Source organism: Vicugna pacos, chromosome 14 (assembly GCF_048564905.1).
Source record: "Vicugna pacos chromosome 14, VicPac4, whole genome shotgun sequence".
Classification (NCBI taxonomy): domain Eukaryota; kingdom Metazoa; phylum Chordata; class Mammalia; order Artiodactyla; family Camelidae; genus Vicugna; species Vicugna pacos.
The window spans coordinates 52,867,838-52,886,918 of NC_133000.1; the positions used below are offsets into that span (position 1 = coordinate 52,867,838).

The 19,081-nt window shown below is 31.1% G+C and overlaps 1 long non-coding RNA gene across 1 annotated transcript in view; it reads left to right on the forward strand.

The window, feature by feature from the left end:
* LOC140701159 (uncharacterized) overlaps positions 1-19,079 on the forward strand; it is a 242,389-nt gene extending 223,310 nt beyond the window's left edge. The window contains exon 2 of the long non-coding RNA XR_012080067.1: positions 18,957-19,079. This is a non-coding gene — a long non-coding RNA (uncharacterized lncRNA). The remainder of the gene's footprint in view (positions 1-18,956) is intronic.
* The last annotated feature ends 2 nt before the right edge of the window (positions 19,080-19,081 follow it).

Below are 19,081 nucleotides of genomic sequence, written 5' to 3' on the forward strand. Positions count from 1 at the left end.
TGCAAGATCTCAGCACCTGTTGTAAAAATTTGGACATTGCCACTGTAAAGTACCCAAACCAAATGAGGGGCATGGAATTGTATTCATAGCTAACTCTATTATGATTTGTGTTACATCTTCCCACTGTAACACATCTATGGTAAGGCAATAGGGACAGAGTGTGGGTAGGGGAATAAGCCTTTCTTAAATAACATGATACAGCTCAAAAGGAACTACAAACCACATGAAAATAAAAACTACTTCAATTCTCAAAATTGGGAAACTATGATCAGTATGCACCCAACCAAGTAAAATTCTTTCTGTTTTTGAAGGAGAGATGTCCACACATGAGTAGGTGTTACTTGTATGTTGTGTGAACGTAATACAGGGGCTAATTACAGAGGGATAGATTAGACGATGTGCACACAAAGGGAAATTACACATGGTTTGCATTTTAAAGGTTTCACTGTTTTGTAGGGGCCATACACAAAGAAAATTAGTTCACGGTGAGTTTGATTTAGTTTCTACCCTGTGACACAAAGATTTTACAGTAAGAAACACCCAATGGTCTGCTTTGAAAAGGGGATAGTTTAAATATGATTTTGCTTTCTCCTGTGCACAGGTACAGGTATGTTAGATATATGCCAACAAAGAAACAGAACATAGGTAAATTTAGATGAGAAAGACCAAAAGAGGATTACAAGGATATAATCCACAGGGTTTGATGGGGATAATATGAGATAATATTCTCTTCATTTAAAATACTATAGGAAAAAATACTTTCCCCCCAAAATAACCTATGGCAAATATAGCACTCTTAGGAATACATGTCACAAGAAATACATTGAATATATGTGACAAAATAAAGCATTTCTCAAAATGTGAAAGAAGGTTAGAGTAAGTAGATACTCACATAGGATTATTATGAGTATTATAAATGGATTTATTTTTATAGAATCATTGCTTATTGTGTTTATAAACTATTACATGGGTCATTTTTAATGAAATTAAGGCTTTCTAATGAATATCTGAGAATACATAAAATAGCAATATTTTAAGTACACTTTGTCAAAATTTGATTGATATACATATAACAAAAAATACTTAGGCAAAATAGAAACATATTTCTATCTACATTTTTAAACTGTAAAATGGGATTCTAAAGTTGACTTGTCAGCGATGGAGAGGTATACACACACACACACACACACACACACACATACAAAGATAGTATATATCTGCAACTATATCCAATCTATATAGCTGCTCAGGGATCTGTTACTGAGAAGTAGGTCAGAATGATTATTTTGAAAGGCAAATAAGTACTTCTCACAACAGCTAATAAGAAGAAAGTGGGAAGAGAAAGGGACTTGTCTTATTAGATACTAAATTAATTTTGTATTTTTTTATAATTTAAAATGTGTGATATTTAAGTAATATTAATAAGTAAGTAAGTGGAAGAAGAAGATATTTTTGGAAGTTAATATGTTTAGGATATTTTTGTTAAGAGAGAGAAGTGATACATTTACAAAATCAGTTAAAATTTTTGCTTAGAGTTGGGTAGAACAATTTTCCAGAAGATGGTCCTTCCCACAGAAAACAGCTATAACTCTTGACCAAATACTCAAGTGCTCATATAACTACCTGTAAGCTCAGGGAGTAAAGAAAAACAGATTCTGGAGGGAAGCCAAAATTGGGAAGAATGGATAAGCATGGAGTAAATTTCCTGTGTTTAAAACATTAACGTACATGGAGGCTGTGGCCCAGCAAGGATGTGTGACCAAATATCAATAGAAAACGTTCTGTGATTCTGGCCAAGACTGACAGAGCCCGGGGTGGCAACAGTTCCTGGGAAGTGAGGGGGGTGCCCCAGAAAGAAGAGTACTGAAGTGGGGGAGACTTGATACTACTTATAAACTCTCCCTGCATGTTGCTGGCTGATTTCAGAACAGTGTATGTGGGGTCAAGGTGCAAACAGCATAGCTCAGGAGAGAGAGGGGAAAACAAAAAAAACTGAACTGATATCTGAGATCCTGTCCTTACAAAAGAGATGCATTTGTTCTCGGGTCTGTCTGAACATATAGACTGCTAAAAAGAAAGCACCACTCACTGGAGGACAGTAAGAGAATCCAGAGACTCCATTTTGTAACATTCACAATGTACAAGATAATATACAAAATTACAAGAATACAAAGACCCAGGAAAAAGTGACTCATGTTCAAGGGAAAGAACAATCAGCAAAGTCTAAACGTGAAATAACTCAAAAGTTAAAATTTTCACAAAAGGATCTTAAAACAGCTACTATAAATATGCTCATTTAGTTAAAGGATATCATTCTCATAATGAATAACAATGTATAATTCTCAACAGAAGAAGAAAAACTATAAAATAGATTAAAATGGAAATGAGTGAATTAAAGCAATGATATCTGAAATAAATTTCCTGGGAGATAAAAATAGAAAGCATCAGAAAACATGATAGTAGATCCATAAATAACAACTTAACTAGAAAATAAATATGTAGAGAAAAATATTGAAAAAGTGAATAGAACTCCAGTGATCTGTTAGAAAAATATAATATGGTAAATATATTCTCCTATATTTTATACAGTTATATTTATAAAATTACTACATTACTATGGTTATATTTATTATAAGTAGACTGAGAATCTGTGGAGATTCATGTTCTAATCCCGAGAGCCACCACTAAAACCTAATACAATATGATCTAGCCAAACAAAAAAAAGCCAATATTGCATTGAAAACAAATTCTAAAATTACAAGTATCAGTGATTTTAAAAACCAGAAAAAGAACAGCAAGTGAACCACAAAATAAATAGAAGATAGGAAACAATATAGTAAAAATTAGATTGCTGTAAAAATCAATTTTAAGAAATAGACAATCAGGAGAAAAATACACATTTCCGAAAGTGAGTATTTGAACCACCATCAGTATTGATGAGTCCTAGCTGAAACAGTTAAACCCAAAAAAAGTGTAAAGTTGTATTTCTTTGTTGATAACATAATTCTTTATGTAGATGATCCCAAAGGATCTACTATATAAGTACCAAACTGGGAAATAAATTTAGTGAGGCCAAATAGTAAGGTTAATGTATACAAATCACCTTTTATACACTAACCGTAGACAACTGAAAAATATAAATAAAATATTTGCTTTTGTAATAGCATAACATATTTAAAAAATAAACCTAACAAAAGTATCTTAAACGTCTACATTGTAAATTTATAAAACAATTTTGAAAAGGTACTAAAGTTTCTACAGTGAATGACTCAAATATTGCCTTAATGTTAAATCTTGCCAAATTGACCTACAAATTTAACTCAAATCAGATACAAACACACCTCAGAGACATCACAGGTTTGGTTCTAGACCATCACAATGAATCAGATATCCCATTAAAGCGACACATGAATTTTTTTTGTTTCCCAGTGCATATAAAAGTTACATTTACACTATACTCTAGTCCATTAAGTGTGCAATCGTATTATATCTAAAAGAAAAGTACATCCCTTAATTCAAAAATACTTTATTGTTAAAAAATTCTAACTAACCATCATCTGAGCCTTCAGCTTGTCATAGTATTAGCATCAGAGATCACTGATCACAGATCACATAACAAATACAAAAATAATGAAGAAGTTTGAAATTTTGTGAGAATTACCAAAATAAGACATAGAGACGTGAATTGAACAAACACTGTAGGGAAAATGACACCAATAGACCTGTTAGATGCAGAGTTGCCACAAACCTTCAATTTGTCAAAAACACAATATCTACCAAGTGCAATAGTGGGAAGCTTACTAAAACATGTGTGCCTGTAATTCTCCATGGTCCTGTACCCTACGTTCTGTGCTCTTCTGCCTTTGCAATAATCCTTCCTTTTTTATGAAAGATAGTGCATGTCTGGAGCTAAGTAATTTTTCTCAGGTTTCTTCCTACCAGTAAATTCCAGATATCAGTGGGACCATTTAAAATTTTGTTCTGCCTCTACTTTCATTTTACATAATCAATCTATTTACTGATATAAGTCTTTCAAAAATTTTATAGTCCACCTGTGAATCTCTTTGCAGTTGACTTCATGAAAGGCCAGATGGATACCCACCAATGTCTTTGATATCAGTGCTCATCTACCTTGGACTGCTTCTGAGATGCTGAAGGACAAACCATTAAGCATATTAAAGGCTCTATTATTTGATTAAGAGGATCTTTGAGACACACTCTTAATCTTTTTAAATGCCTCTTTTGGTAACTGAATGGTATACAGAATTAGAATCTTTGATGTTTCTGAGAAATGAACAAAAAGTTATATGGTAACACTCTTGGCTTAAATTTAAACCTCTTTCTCCTGACAGTGCCCTGGACTTGAACTTTACAAAGAAGCAATTTGTTAGTGTTAGCATCTTTAGCCTATTGATGAAGCTGAAAATTTTCCAAAACAAAAAGTCAGAGTTCTCTTTTTAAAGTCTTTTCCCCAAATTCTCTCTCATCCCACATTTTAGTATAAGCTGCAAGAAGAAATCAGATGACACCTTCAACCTGTAACTTAACAATCACCTTAGTTAGATAAATTAAGCACATACATTTCTTTCCGTGTTACCAAAAACAGTAGTATTGCTAAGCTCTCTGTCACAGAAAATGAGCTGTTCCTTCATTTTTCAATAACATTATCCTTTTCTGCTCTCACTAGTAGGGTCCTCAAAGTCTAGACTTCAACTAACAGTGTCTAAGGCAATTTGGGATTTACCCTTGTTGCCTGGTTCCAAAGCCACCTGCAACTTTTAGGTTATTTGAACTTGCAAAGGTAATGAAAAGAAAGGAAGAAATATTTGCAAAATATATCTGTTTTGAAAGACTTATATCCAATATTAATAAAAACTCTTTGAAATCAATAAGAAAACAAATACCCAATTAAAAATTGGTTAAAAGCTTGCGAAGATGCTTCACCAGAAAAGAATTAAATGGCATATCAGCACATGAGAATGTATTCTAGATCATTAGACATACCTAGATGTCTTCACATTAAATGACTACATCAGTAGTACCACCAAAGTTTTGACAGAGAAACGGAAATTTTATGAATTGATGGCAACAGGTCAAATTACTTCGTGTAACAGTTTGACAGGTTCTTAAATAGCCCACATCCATTATAAATTCTAGCTATTTCACCCAGATACTGACCCAAGAGAAATTAAAACGTATGTTTACACAATGATATTTAAAATAATGTTCAGAGTAGCTTTATTCACAATAGTGAAAACTAAAAATATCAATAGGTGAATAGATAAAAGGACTTTGGTATACCCACACATTGGAATATTACTCAGCAATGAAAAGTGATAAACCACTGATAAAAGGGAAAAAAACCCCGCAAATGCAGAATGTCCTCAAAAACATTATTCTAATGCAAAGAAATAGACATTAAAGAATCTGTACCTGGGGTATAAAGACATTTATGAATGTGATAAAAATGTTCTGTGTCTTAAATGTGCCAGTGGAATTAAGGATATACACATTTCACAAAATACATCAAATTTTACACTCAAATGGATGCAGTTTGGGAGGTAAATTTTACTTCATTAAAAGTTGATAAATTGTTATTAGGAAAGTAAAAGTTATTAACAAAGAATATATAACAAGGAATATACATATGAATGAACAAATAATACTAAAAAGGGCTAAAAATCTGGAAAATAATCACACACACTACACTAAACTTTAAAACAGAAACTTCTAGAGTTTAAAGTGAAAACACATAACTACACAAGCTCAATAGGGAAACTAGTTAAAATGTTAATTGTTTTAAAGTTAAGAACCATAGTTCTAAACACAATACGGGGGGGGGGGGAAGGAATAAAATATGAGAATGAAAACTTGTCAAGACAAAAATTGCAAATCACAAAAAATAAAAAGAAAAATTACCACCCATATGGATAAAGCAGGCAAAAAAAATTACAGAAGACACTATTGAACCAATAATCATGAAGACATACTTCATTTCAAAAGTAAGTAAAATTTACTTTCTTATAAATTATATGCTCTTGTTATCAGAAAGATAGGAGTTCTTCTTTCATAATGAATCTTGACTTGTGTTTTTGACTAGTGAGACGTATAAAAATACATCTTAAATCTATTTTTAAAAGACTGAAAAACAATGAATGTGTGCTTAGAATAGAAAAAATAAATATATTGCTTATTTCTTATCTTACCATGATTTGCAAATAAGTGCTTGTTTGTATCACTTTATTATAAAAGCAATTGTAAGTAAAATTAGAAAAAAATAGCCTAATATTTGAGTTAAACAGCTTATATTTGCAATTTTATAAATGGCCTAAATTTTAAAATGAACAATTTTATAGTATGATTTCAAAATTCTGAAGACTTAGAGACTGCTAGGACCAAAATTTGATGACTATCCAAATGTTCAGCTATACTAATTATTTATAGCCTGCATTAGATCAGGTTGGTCAATTATGATGTTCATCCAATCCTTATTATTTTCATCACCCCTGGAGGCCACATCTATAGTGACTATTACAGATAACCATAGCAGCATCTCTGCCTTCCCCCAAATTATTTATTTTTCATTGAGAACATGATTCCAAAAATATTGCTTTATAATAGTGTTATACCCCAAGAATTATTATTCTCATATTTTCTAAGTCAGTTTGAACTATTATAACAAATACCAGAGACTGAGGAGCTTAAACAACAGAAATTTATTTCTCACAGTTTCATAGGCTGGAATCTGAGACCAGGGTGTCCACATGATTAGGGCCCTCTTACTGATTTGTAGAACTCTTATGCCTGTATCTTCACATGGCAGAGAGGAGAGAGAGAAACAACTTCTTTCCTATCTATTCTTAGAAAGGCACTAATCCTATTCCTGGGGGCTCCACCCCCATGTCTTAATTACCTCTCAACAGCTTCACCTCCAAATATTATTATATTGGGAATTAGGCTTCAACATATGAATTTGAGGGGTTCACAAACATTCAGTTCATAATACATGCCTAGTCCATAACACATCTGAAAGAAATATTAGGGACCATATTGAATTCATTCATACAACAACTATTCACTGAATACCTCAGTTATGCTAAGCACTTGTGGAGATACTGTGGATTCACAGGTGCCCAGTCTGACAAGTGTCCTGTCATTATGGCTAAGTGTTTCCTGTGGAAATGTGAGCCTTTATAATATTCTTTTAAATTTTTATGACCTTAATTCCAAAACAAAACAATAGGAAAGTATTTAATACATTCAGAAGAATTTCTCTGTGCTTATATTCATAGTACATACACATATGTAAATATTGCTTAATTCAGTCATGAATGTGGATTTCTAAAAGAATATTAGTAATAATAAATTAAGATGCCCCAAAACAGTTACATATACACTATAGAATCTATCACTGTATGACAATATAGCATTTAAGAAATGTTGGAAATAATTTTTATTCATAATTCTTAAACAGTTAAAAATATATGTTAAAATGTTACAAAAAATGGCATAGTGTGTCTCTTAAAATTGACATCATTTCTAAGAAGCATTTCACTTTCTTCCAGAAATCTGGCAGTAAGAATAACTTTAATATATACAATGTGAAGAAGTTTAAATGTTTAAAAGTGAAGATCAATCAGTTAAGCAAATTTTATGATAAATATTCAAATAAATTTGTTATATGTAAATTTTCCTAAGAAATTCACAAAGAATATATATAATAGAGATTTTTATACCTTTAAATTTAAGAAATGAAATAGGCCTGGCCATTTTTTTCATATGAATGTATATCTTAATTTTTTACTTACCCTTTATTTATAGGTAAAATATCTATAACTAAATCCCTAATTTCTAGTTTTAATTTATAAAACAGTTATCAAAGATAACATTTGCATTGTAAAAAACGTTAATAGAAAAATGTGTTTTCTAAATTACATAGACATTTTCACATAATTAAAAAATAAATTAGCACTTAGAGACAACGAAAAACTGCTTTCTCAATCTGGGTCAATATTAAGTCAGGATTTAACACCTGCTGGACAATGTACAGGATTGCAGATCTGGTGTTATCTGACTTTATAGATCAAACCAGGACTTGTAACTGACAAGGCTTTAATTAGGTTTAGTTTCATGGCCATGTGCCTATTACTCAAATATGATGACTATTAAAATTATACCAGTAAGATACTGGCACAACTTCAAGTTCATTTCCCTGCAGTCACTGGAGAGACATAATCCAGAAACAACCAGAAAACTTGTCTCAAATAAAAGTGCATAATAGTGTAGGTTGAATATCCACATGCAAATAATAATTTAAGTTTTGTTTTATATGGTAACTGTAAATCAAGAAAAGTGCACATTCAGCAAATCTCAAAAGAGCTTTGATTTCAGCAAATATTAAAAGAAACAATAAAAATCCATGATGCTACTAAATGTTATAAGCACCAGTGAGGAAATGTCTAGTTATTTGAATGCAAACTAACATATTAGCATTTATTTGTCAGCGTGATAGTCATTATAATTATTGTGTCATGCTAAAATATTTAAAAATTGGTTAAAAAATGAACCTGTATTTTTGGAAATAGATGACTGATTCAAGTATATATTTGCTCTTCATAAATCTAACACCAGAGTAGTACTATCTGTAAAAATACTCCAATGCAAAGAATAAAAAAAGGCAGTTGGTTAAAAGTAGGTCTACAAGAGGCATGTTACATGGTCTTAGTTTTGTTTTGTTTGTTTTATTACATCTTGCCCGTCAGGAAGAATTTTAGAGGCAAACTGGTATTAACCTCACTTTTGAGATAAAACCAAGCCCTTCAGCATCTCTGAAAGATATCTTTTCAGTCTGGTTGAGCTCTCCTTTCCTCTTTCACCATCACACCTATTATTACTCTTTTGGGAAATATTTAATTTTCTATATCATCAGTCCAATGATGTTCTCTGACATTCCAACACCCTGGCAGTATTTCCCTAGGGAGACTTATGAGAACAATGACTAACATTTATTTACTATCTATATACCAATAAACACCTATTCTGGTGGCTTTATGTAGTGTTACTTTAATTCTTACATCAGCCGCTTGGGTATCTATTGTAATTCCCATTTTTACAGAAAAGGAAATCTAGGCACAGACATGAGAATTGGCCAAGGCACAGAGCTAATTAACTGTCCACCTGAGATTTAAAGCTAGGTAGACTGTCTCCAATGTCTGTGTTTTCATAATTTAAATAGAATGTATTTTTATGTCAATGTAAGTTTCAATGACCTTAATAAATATTGAATCTTGTAAGTATTGAGCTCTAATAAATATTGGACCTGATATAGAAATGCAAAGTAAAGGGCTAGTTATTGTTTTGATTATTACTATGATATTTCTTAAACACAATAACTGTAAAAAGATGGTTAATTCTGTAGAAATCAGTGATTTCTTTTTTCCTGATGTCTGGGCACCATTAGATCATTTAAACTCAAGTATCAGTAGGTTTTGTAGCTCTCAAATTTAAACAAAATGAAATTCACAATTTAAAAAATACGTATTTGTGTATAGAAAATAGCTTCTATATCCTGTAAGAGTCTCCCAAACTCCCTTTCAGGGTCAAAGGAATGTTTTATATATATATATAAACTTTTTAATGAATCATTTTTCTTCCCAAATAAGCTAAATGCAAAATAAATATCAGCAGATTTGTGTGAGGAAGTGTCAGTAAATATCCTCATCAATGTAAAAATTGGACAAGCCACATGCTGAAGGCACATTAAAAAGAAAATAAGGGAGTAAATCCATAGGAGAATTGTAATGTGCACAGATGGCAGGGATGGACCTGATTGCTTTCCAACCAGTACCTGTTCTGGAATGTATGAAGCTACATCTCCAGAATATTTTTGCTATATTAAATGTTTGCTGGTGGCTGACAGAGTCTATGGATTTACCTCTTAAAAGAAAATAACACCAGGTACCACTAGGTTAGAGGTCGTAATTGAACAATACAGTATAGAGACAACTTTCTTACACTAAACTGTAGTAATACCTGTAAAAAGCTAGGAGTTCTGAATTTAGAATAAGTTGAAGAGGAAGCCAGTACTTTTAAGTTGATGGCCAATAGCCCAGAATAGGGAGCAACAGGGAAACACAAGCTTCTCTCCCTACTGTTAATTTTAATCTATGATCTGGTCCCCTTTGGTTCAAGGTACAGAAACTCAGTCAGGATTGTGTTGGGCCCAGATGGTTGAATGATTGACTGGCTACCATTTTTGTGCCAGATTGGCGCATCCACCTACTTTTTCATCCAGGTCTGTCTGACTGGAAGATTGTAGTTGAGGAAAAAGATTGTATCACATATAAAAAATAAAATATTTTTAATATCCAGGAAGAGTCACAATGAAACATTTGGGAACAGTTCTTTAGTTTAAATGATTAATCTGATATATTTACTTTCTTACATATTTTCAATCAGAAGAGATTTTGAAAAAAGACTAAAATGTTTATTTTTTAGCTAAGTTATAATGATTAATCTGTATAATGGCAAACTATCTATTTCTGTAATTTTCTTTAGTAAAGTTTGGTATGTAAGCAAATTCAGGGACATGTAATACTTATTTTAATGTGTAGAATATTCCCTTCTGGAAACAGCAGAGATTATTCTTGAAAAAATTTAATATTATTAGAAATGGTGAAGTGTGTGTGTGTGTGTGTGTGTGTTTGAATTGATTAAATTAATTCTTGCGTACTTTTTTGTTATGCAAACTTTGTTTTTTATCGAGATACAGTTGACATTTACCATTGTATTAGTTTTAGGTATACAGCATAATCATTTAATATGTGTATTGCAAAATCATTACCCTAAGTTTGATTAACATCCATCACCACGCATTGTTACATTTGTGTGTGTGATGAGAACTTTTAAGATCTAGTCTCTTAGAATCTTTATATATATAATACAATATTGTTAACTATAGTCACCATGCTGTACACTACATCGCCAGGACTTATTTATCTTATAACTGGAAATTTGCACCTTTTGACACCTTCACCCATTTTGTGCCCCTACCCCAGCTCTTGCAACCAGTGATCTGTTTTCTGTATCTACAAGTTTACTTTGTTTTTTTAGATTCCACATATAAGAGAGATCATACATATAATTATTGTTTAGCAAACTAATTCTAGTGTATTTTTTTTAGTTAGTTTTTTTTTTTTGGTTTTTTTTTTAACATTTTTTATTGATTTATAATCATTTTACAATGTGTCAAATTCCAGTGTAAAGCACAATTTTTCAGTTATGTATTTCTTTTTTAATTAATTAATTATGTATTTATTTATTTTTATTGAAATATAGTCAGTTTACAACATTGTGTCACTCTGGTGTATGACATAATGCTTCAGCATTATATGAACATACAGATAATTTGTTTTCATATCCTCTTCTACCATAAGTTATCACAAGATATTGAATATAGATCCCTGTACTGTAAAGTATGAACTTGTTGTTTAACTATTCTGTATATATCAGTATCTGTAAATCTTGAACTCCCAATTTATCCCTTCTTACCCCCTTTTCTCGCTGGTAACCATAAGTTTGTTTTCTCTGTCTGTGAGTCTGTTTCTGTTTGGTAAATAAGTTCATTTGTCCTTTTTTTTTAGATTCCACATATAAGTGATATCACATGGTATTTTTCTTTCTCTTTCTGGCTTACTTCACTTAGAATGACAATATCCAGGTCCATCCATGTTACCAGAAATGGCATTATTCTATTATTTTTTATGGCTGAGTAGTATTTCATTGTATAAATATACTATCACTTCTTTATCCAGTCATCTGTTGGTGGAAATTTAGGTTGTTTCTATGTATTGGCTATTGTGCTTAGTGCTGCTGTGAACATTGGAGTGCATATAGCTTTTTGAATTAAGGTTCCCTCTGGGTATATGCTCAAGAGTGGGATTGCTAGATCATATCTAAGTCTATTTTTACTCTTTTGAGGACTCTTCATACTGTTTTCCATAATGGCTGCACCAAAGTACATTCCAACCCACAGTGAAGGAGGGTTCCCTTTTCTCCACACTCTCTCCAACATTTATCATTTGTGGACTTTTGAATGATGGCCATTCTGACTGGTGTGAGGTGATACCTCACTGTAGTTTGATTTGCATTTCTCTGATAATTAGGAATATTCATCATTTTTCATGTGCCTATTAACTATTTGTATGTCTTCATTGGAAATTTGCTTGTTTAGGTCTTTGCCCATTTTTGGATTGGGTGGTTTTTTTTTCTGGTATATTTCCTAATGCTAGCAAGAAATATTAGTATAATATTATTTGACTATTAAAATATTTAGAGTAAAATGTTATGAATACATATAACAATATTAGCTTCTATTTATTCAGATGATCAATCAGATTCAAAAATCACTGGTATAACCTAGATAACATAATAGAGCACTTAAATGCAAGTCAAAATACTCTTGCTTTTGTCTGATGTGTTATCCATGTGGTTGAGGGAAAACTATTGTTAAAAAAGATAATTCTTGTTAAGCATATTGAGTTTCATGAACAGACAGTGGAATATTATTTCCATTATTTTCTAATAATAATACTGTAGCAATCATTTTATATCCAAAGGTGTTTCTATTTCTGACTCTATAATTTATTAGAAGCATGACCATTGTGAATTTATTTCACATATGTGAGCCTTGGCTTATTTTAAATATTTAAATACAGATAATAGGTTGATTTATATCTATATGTTATTTTACAGGTTATCATATGTTGCATATTATCTGTATAAAATCACATCCTTTTTTATTCATAGGCACTTTGCAGCCAGGGAATTGGCTTTTTAACTCATTCATCTGTGTATCCAACTTTTATTTATTGCTTATGGTCTTCTCTCAAATTCAAATTTAATAAAGGGTTGCATATTTTATGAAATTTGTATTAAAATTATCATAATTGTTTTGATGATTTTTCTTACTTTGGTGGTACTGGTATTTTTGTCATTAGGATTTAAAAATATATCTAAAAATTTTATATCCTTTTAGCCTGGACTTTTTGGAGCTTCCTAATTTATTCCCTGCTATAAGGATATTCACAGTACTGCTTAGAGCAGTTGAAACAGATTGGAAGTCCTGTTGGTCTGGAAAACACAGTCTTATTTTCTCATTTATTTTTCAGACTGTATCGTAAGAATAAATACACAAAAATAGTTTTCAGTATCTTTAGTATGCATTTGTCCATTATGTGGTAATAATAACTTTTATTCACATTTTAAAAATTAGTGGATCAATAAAAGATGGACCTCTTAAAGTGTAAACTCTTTGTTATATTAGATGGAAGTTCTAACGTATTTCTCAATGAAAGTCAGTTTTTCCACACAACTTTTAAACTTGAACAGAATATTTAAAATACAGTATTTTGGCTTCTATATCGGTTATTAGGCTTTAATGAATGTCCGTATCTCTTTAAAAAAAGGCAAAGTGTGTAAGAAAGGTATAGTAGCCTGAGATTCTAGGACTTCATCCTCAATCTTGATGACCTAGTTCTTTTCTTATTAACCTCTCAGAATGTCCTTTTAATGCATAAATTAAAAAGATTAAATTAAAGAGATTGCATTGAATAATGAATAAAGTCTCATCTAGCTAAAAAAATTCAATTAAGCACTCTGACCCTTGATGGTTTAAGATAACTGGTATTAAAATAATTCACTTCTCAGAAATATCATGCAATGTCCCATTTCAACCACATAGTATTCTTTATAAATTCTGAGCTTAGAATACATATACACTATAATAAATATGCATTGTAAACAGCTGTGCACTGTAAAGACACAGTAGTATTATTAAAATACATTATTTGTGACTAGTAAAAATAATTTTTGAAATAGTCATCATCTTTATGTTAAACCAAAATCATTATTCTAAAAACAATCAGCCTTTCCCAAATGCAATACAGGTTATTTTACATAAGTCCCTATTCTCTAGAAAAACAACTATTATTAATTTGAAATATCCAAGTCAATTTCAGTGTTCTGCCAATCACTAATAGAAATTAAACGATAAGTATTATTCATTTTTTCCTTGATACAATCTACATTTATTTTATTAAAGAAAACACAAATTGAATTATATGACAAATGTTCACTACCAGCGTTCATTTAAATGTTTGCAATTGTCCTTTAAAAATGTAGTCTTACGAAAGATAAAAATAGTAATGGCATTTATAACACAAAAATAGTACAGGATTAAAATAAATTCTCTTAGCACCTTTAAATTCATATAGAGTATCCAGAATAACTATACAGTTTATATAGCTAAAAAATCTAGAATCTTTATTCTACAGAAATAACTCTAAAATATTTAATGAACATGTTTTATTAGAAATTCTTTATTGATTAGATGATCAGGTGAATTATTATGGTAGATCTGTTTAAGTCAAGAGAAACTTTGTAATTATTTGTTCTAAGGGGAGGGCAATTAATTGCATTATTATAAATTTATCCACTCTGTTAAATAAGGGTGTATCAAGGGACTCAAAATGCCCTGTAATTTTTTAAATAGTCTCAATATTTTGTGACCTGAACCCTTGCATCCAAGTAACTAGATAGAGATTCCATTCTTACTAGTAGAATTCATTGAAGACCAACTGTAATAGGTCTATTTTGGTTTGAAGAACCATTACACTAAGATAATTTTCTAGATGTTGAGATATCAGTTTTTTGGCTTCAATCATATAGAAAAAGTATGATGAATCTAGTCAACATTTGTTTTTAGAATAATTGGATATATACATACATTTAGAAACTGAGCTTACAGGTATTTGTTGAAAAGCTGATCTGTTATTCTTTTTACCCTTTTTAAAACATTAAATCAAATTTTGATTTACAAGTAACATATCTAAACTATGTGTATCAAATTAGATGCATTATGCTGATATCACTCATTTACTGTTAAAACAGTTCAAATCATTTGGCTTTCTCCTCATCTGTCTCCTTTTGCTTCTTTCTAAAACAAAAATTTAAATAATTAAAAAATATATCCCAATAAAACCAATTATGTTTTCAGGAATCACTTAGTTTGATCTTTAGAAGTAAAAAGTACCTTTGAAACCTCATCTAATAAATGTGCTTCATGCAGCATTTGATGTCATCTCTCAAACAACGATTCATTTCATGAGCATTATATCATTTCCAATTAAGAACTACGTATTACAAAAATGATTTGGTTCTCTGAAGCTCTGACTTCCATTAGATATTCAATGATTAAGAACTGGTTGAAGCTTAATTAAATAAACTTAATTAAAATTAGATTAACCCTTTTCACAAAGCATTATCCAAATTGTATTAAGTGAAGGGCAAAAAGAACTTTAACATCATCCTAAGCAAGGGTATGCTTGAGCGCTGCATTTAAGGAGATTGCATTATTAAAATTTAAAAGCATACCATTACAATTAAAAGATACTCAAGCTCTTACTGTATCTCTCCTCAGAAATTCAGAGCTTCATGTAGCATTATAATAGATAATGCCAAAATGTTTAATTTATTTTCAAGTGAAGTTACTGCCAGTAGTTTCAGTGGTGACCTTTGAATTCATTATTGCACAGATTTACATATTATTTAATACAATATTTAATTGCATAATTGTACTCTAAGGAACTGTTTATTTCAGACTTTTGATCCCTGTTTAGAAGGAATCGGTTCTAATGTTTAAGATTATTTCATCCAAAGTTTTATTTTTATTGTTAAACAAATAAATTTGTTATTCCTGTATTATTCAGATAACGCAGTATTGCCTAAATACAATGAACTGAAAAGGCATTTTCCATCTTGTTGTATAGGTATATCCAAAATCATACACAATTTGGGGGAAAACATGAAAAATATATGTTATAAAAAACTTGTTCAATAGAAAGTGGCTAAATAGAAAATAGAAGGTCAAATTCAATAACCTGTGTCTGCAATACACATCAATCAAAATCCCAATCTATTATGTGTAAGCTCTGAGCATTGCAAATAATTTTTGTATTATAAAGTTCAGGCAAAAGTATTCAATAAATGTTAGACTTTGTATTGGCTATTTTAGGGTAATTTTCTATATTAAAAAATTATTGCCAGTCTTCTTTCAAGTAGGCTAAAATAATCCCAAAGTTATGATTTTTTTGTATATATAGCTTATAATCATTCACAGAGGTTTATTAGGTAATCACATCTTTTTTTTTAACAAATACTATTCAGACATACTTAGGTTTGCATAAATAATTTCTTTAAAGAATCCAAGATAAACACGGAAATAAAAAGAATGCCACAAAACATTTTTATTTATTGATCATTTACTTTAAAGTAGTGCATGCACATAGTTAAATAGTTCAAACAATAAATGAAAATTAGGATAATTGAAAAGTAAATATGCTTCCCTCTCATTTATGTACATCATCTAGAGGTAAAAACTGTACCATATATGTATGCCTATGAGGAAAATAATCAAAAGCTACAAAGTCCTAGAATCTGTCATTTATTGTAAATGTGTGAAAAGTTAAATTACAAGGTAATAGGATTATTAGGAGACTGTAGGGAACTGGAAGATACATCCTAAAGGAAAGGTGACACTGATCAGTAGATTGTGTGGCTCTAATGGCTAATGATGACTTGCCTTCTGGTTTTGCAATTTCTTGTTCATCTCACAATATAGCACATAATTTCCCATTGAAAGAACTCAATATATTTTTACTAAATATTCATCTCTGTACTAGATTTACTTTGAGATTTGAGGATATAGCAGTAAAAGAATCTGACCAAGTCTCTTTCCCTGTGGATCTTGGATCTAGTGAGAGAAACACACAATGAGTAAAGGGAGAATATTGATTACATCATATATAATAAAAAACCCATCAGAATGTAAAGACCGTATAACAAAGAAAATGGTAGGCTTATGTTACGGTGGCTTATCACTTAAGAATACATCAGACACCCAATAATAAAATACTCATTTCAAATTGGATTTGGTAAAAAAGATATTTTTCTTACAAAAGGAGAAATGCAGAACTAAGCATTCTGGGTCTGGTGCCAGAGGTGTTGCCAAGCAAAATCCATTCTCCTTTCATCTCACCTTCTTTCCTGCTCAAGTTTCTTGATTTAGTCGTGTAGTAAGTAAAGTTCCCCAGGGCTGCAATCATGAATGACATTAAGCAATCACAGGAATCTTTATTTTTCCTGGACAATGATTCATGTAAAGTCTAGCCTATGACTTTTCTTTGTGGGGGCAGTTACTCCAGTAGAAAAAGGAGTTGCTCCCAGATGAAACCACAGCAAAACCCATCTGTTGACAGATCCTTCCACATACTTAAAGCTGTTTTCCCTCATAAATAAATACAACTCGAGTCAAAGTTGACTAGATATTTAGGAAAAGCATTCAGTATGAAAGACAAAAACAAAATATTTTTATAAGGACAAACTGGAAACAAACAATCACTGAAAGCAAAAGAGAATGTCCTATGAAGTCAGTCACAGGGTAGATCCTATTGCATCAATAAGGCAAGAAGAAAATGTTACAGCTGATATCAACCAGAGAACATAAAAGTTTTTGGAATTAAGTCAAGCAAATATAGAGATAATGATTCAATAACAGGAAAGGATATGAGTAACCAAGGTTTACCGCAGGATATATAATAGACAGAAGAATAAGGTGTCAAGAAGAGATAATATGGAGAAGAGAGGAAACAGAATTATCAAAGTAATGGGACAAGGTAATTTTCTAGAAAGGATACTTCCCATACTGAATGACAAATACAATAAAATGAAGAGAAAACATGTATTTCTAAAAAGGTATAAAGCCAGGGCATTTTAGAACAATGTGATCAAAATAAATATCCTTAAATTTTCCAAAGCAAAATGTTGACATAAAACCCATCAGTACCGAAATGACATTGAATTCTTAAATAACAGCACTGGAATTTTAAAGATACAGATGAAAATTTCCAAAAGCTGAGGAAAAGTAAATTTCACCTCTGAATTCTAGACACAAACGATCAAATGCAAAGATAAAATGAAGTTATTTTCAGATGTGCAAAGTTTTAAAAATTGATTTCTCTTGACCATTACTCGGAAAACTGCTAGAAAATGTGCTCTGAAAAATAATGATAGAATTAAAGAAAATAAGGTATTTTTCTGAGCTTTTATTGCCATGGTGGGGTTGATTTTTGTCTTATTTTATGATTCATTGTTTTTTTTAATCAGGTCAGTTGAAGTTAAAATTATCTTCATTTCTTCTGATGCATATTTAGATCCAAAGAAAAGGCAATTTGAGAATTTTTAAAAATAGCTTACCATTAGCAATCAATAAATCAAAGTTGCAGTTTATTTCAAGTTGGAAGACACTTAATAAACAAATCTTAAATACAATAACTTTTTTGGTAACCAGAAACAAGAAGATACAAGATAGCATTTCCTATGTTCATGGAGCTTATGATTTGGGGAGGGTATAAGATATATACATAAAAATGTACAAAGCCAAGGCCAAGAAGTAATTTTGTAAGCCTCATGTTTTCCAGTCTTCAGTGAGAATGAAAATATTTGGGGTTATTTGTTCAAACAGCAATTTCCAAGCCCCACCATCAAAGATTCTGATTAAGCAAATTTGGAGAAGAGCTAAGCGATCTACTCAAGTTATTCTAATATGTATGATTTGTAGAGGAAGGTCGAGGAAAACTGTTTTAAACCCTCTAATTAAATAACATTGGAAAGGGGGATTGTAATTTAGAAAAACAAAGACAGAAAGCCACAGAGAGGAGCAGGGATAGACCAATCCAAGCATTAGGAGGAAACTACCGGGTCAGGCTGTTGGGTATTCAATCGACCTGACACATATTTCTCTTGTTGCAATAAATGTGGGGTCTTTTTTAAAAACTGCTACTACTGGATTATTCAAATAATACAATTTACTTGACTTTTGTTTACATGCTTATTACTAGGTATTCTTCAGATCATCTGCCTTCACTTGCCATGGCTTCAGGGAGAGGATACGCATATATCCACACAAGTACTCAGTCTACTCACAACTATACTGCACACCGTAAATAAATGTGTAACACCAATT